This window comes from Pteropus vampyrus, unplaced genomic scaffold (assembly GCF_000151845.1).
Source record: "Pteropus vampyrus isolate Shadow unplaced genomic scaffold, Pvam_2.0 Scaffold34, whole genome shotgun sequence".
Classification (NCBI taxonomy): Eukaryota; Metazoa; Chordata; class Mammalia; order Chiroptera; family Pteropodidae; genus Pteropus; species Pteropus vampyrus.
The window spans coordinates 6,182,447-6,185,397 of record NW_011888815.1 but is presented as its reverse complement, the minus strand read 5'-3'; the positions used below and the strand labels follow the sequence as shown (position 1 = coordinate 6,185,397).

Sequence of the window (2,951 nt, the reverse complement as noted above, 5' to 3'; positions counted from 1 at the left end):
TCACTGCCACGTGAGGCAACATGACAGTGGCCTATTTGGAATCAGGATCACTGCAGGTGTATTTTGTTAAGTTAGGGTGAGGTCGTTCGGGTAGGCCCTGATGCAGTATCACCGGTGTCCTTATAAAAAGGGGAGATTTCAACACAGAGACAGGCGTACATGGAGGGAGGGTGATGGGAAGAGGGGAGGGGGGAGGATGGCCATCTATAAGGCAAGGAGAGAGGCCTGGGACGAGTCCTGCCCTCACAGCCTCGGAAGGAGCCGACCCTGCCAACACCTGGATCTCAGACTCCCAGGCTTCGGGGCTCTGAGACAAGGAACTTCTGTTGTTTGTTACCCAGCATTGTGGTTATTTTGTTGTGGCCATCCTAGCCGACTAATACAACGCTCCTGAAAAACCCTAGGTAGCCTGATTTTCCCCCTGGGAAAGCAAGGACCTGTGAGAACCACACATGTGTGGGAAAAGGCGGAGACATGTTGCCATACTAAACAAATAATCCCCTAAGTTGATGTTCTCCATTTTCATATAAGAACAGTAAGTTTGGGGAATAAAAATCTGCGATGTCTACAAGGATCAAAAGTCATGAATATACCAGCCATTCTTCTCTGCTGTTGATATTTGAAGGTTTGGGTACTTATTGTTTATGCAAAAATACTGTAATTTCTTTTTACTCACTCTGTATTAAATTTAGGTTGGAACTAACACTTGTATGGGACTTGGTATTTTAAAAGAATATTCAATATGTTCATTTAAAATAATGCCAGATGTCCACATTAATTTAGATACTGGCTGATACAACATATTATTTTATGACAAGCAATGCAAATTTAACTAAATATATTAGAAAATTTAATAATATTATCAAGACCTTTTAGAGTTTATCACATAAAACTATTGATTTTATTTCCAGCAATAAGCTACTGAGATTCAAGTATTTGGTTTTCAGTTACCAAAAAAAGTCCTTTAAAGACTATGGTAGAAACTGAAGTCAATGCTTTTAATACAATCTCCATAGCAACATGGGAAGGAGCAAAGGCTGGTGGACCAAATGAAAGCCACAAACTCAATTTCAGACCCGAGCATTAACTCACCACAGAAAGCCATGTTTCTATCCTGGCATTTCATCTTTGCTACAAATACAAGCGCTTGTGGCTTCGCTCAACAAAAGGGTATTGTCTAAGTTCCATGTACTTGATACATGCATTTTATTAAACTAATACTGTTATATTTACACTCTGAAACAACATAAGATTATTTGCACTGAATTTCTAGGCTGTAGCAGAGAAATAAGTAGCAGTAAATGGAATATGCAAACACTAACTCTCCAAACTCCATATAAAGGTAACACAAAGATGACTTCATTTGAAGGCCCTACTTAACTTTCACAAATGAATTACCATGATAAAAGGAAAGTTTGTCTTTTTAAATAGGTGTTTAGAATTTTATCAGCTACTAACAGCGTCCTGACCATACTGAATTGTTTTCATTTTCATGTTTTCGGTAAGGAAACATTTTCTATAAGAAATTATGTAATAACAATGCATTAGGACTTTACTACAGTTTAATGAATTAGTCCTATGGTGATATACCGCAAATATGAAGATCGTTTCCTAAAAAAAAACCCCTCCCCCCAAAAGAAATTTTAAAAAGTCTTTGAGCTACAGAAATAGATAATAGTTAACAATTACTTGGTATTTATTACATGCCGGGTACCATCCTGGGCTCTTTCCATGAATGATCTCACTTAATCCTCACAATGACCTTATTAAACAGATATTATTATTATGCTCATTTTACTGATGAAAAGATGAAGCTCGGAGAAGTCAAGTAACTTGTCCAAGGTATCCCTGTGGAGGAGTCATGATCGAGGTCTGTGCACTTGACCGCTATGTGCTGCTGCTTCTAGCGGATGTGAATATTTCATTAGTTAATTTTACTCGTGTGGTAATAATCTCGGACTCTGACTCAGTCCTTTTAACTCTAATTTAAATGGAATTCTACTAAATTTGGAGGTCTGATCACCTAGGATTAGGAGAAGCAGATGTTAGGAGGTCTTCTGCAGACGGACACGGTAAACAAGGAAATACTAAAACTATAGAAAGTTAAAACAGGAAGAAGTACAGCAAAATAGGATTTTTTAGGGTAAGAAGAATATACACGCAGTCTCGGGCTAGAGCGGGAACAGAGATGGAAGGTAACTATCACTGCTGAACACCCACTGTGTGCTAGATGTCTGCCCTCCTCATCTGCTAAGTCTCACGATGGCCCGCCGAGCAGGCTGTTCTGTCCCATTTCGAGGCTCAGAGGGGTTCGGCACCCTGCCTACACTCACTCTCCTGCTACAAAAATGATTACAAAGGAAACGCTTCTCCGTGTTGGATAGAGTCAACGAGTTATCTGGAAGATTCACTAACCCGAAATACCACATTTGATGGATAAGTGAGGCATTATTGTATTTTTGTTTTTAACTTTGAAAAACGGAAACTTAGAAAATCTTAAATTTAGAAAATCTATACGCTGTGGTTGTGCTAATGGGGGATTTTTCATTTGATGGCCTATTTTTAATTGTCTGGTATTCTTTTTTTAAACTACCAGTCTGGGGTTTTTCACTCAGTGAACATTCTCAGCGAATTCAAGGCATCGTGCCAGGAAACAGAGTGGCAGGGGAACGCCGTCCAGGAGGGTTAGAAATTCAAAACAGAAACACACACACTCGCAGTTCGGCAACGCCGATTAAACAGAAGGGCTGGACAGGTCCCATTATGGAATAGATGCGGACGTTCCTTATGGCCTAAAGACTATTGAGACTATGGGAGCAGCAGGAAAACACTCCTACAAAGAACGAGCTACGAAACAGCATATGCGATCAAACTGTTCTGTATACGACCATAAAGTGATGAAGTCCAGTTTTCCCACGACGCTGGAAATGCGCGTTTGTTTCACCGCACTG

At 39.9% G+C, this 2,951-nt stretch overlaps 1 protein-coding gene across 6 annotated transcripts in view; it reads right to left on the bottom strand.

Moving 5' to 3' along the window:
- Positions 1 to 2,951, bottom strand: part of LRRC28 (leucine rich repeat containing 28) — an 83,348-nt gene that overhangs the window by 12,067 nt on the left and 68,330 nt on the right. The window lies entirely within an intron of this gene.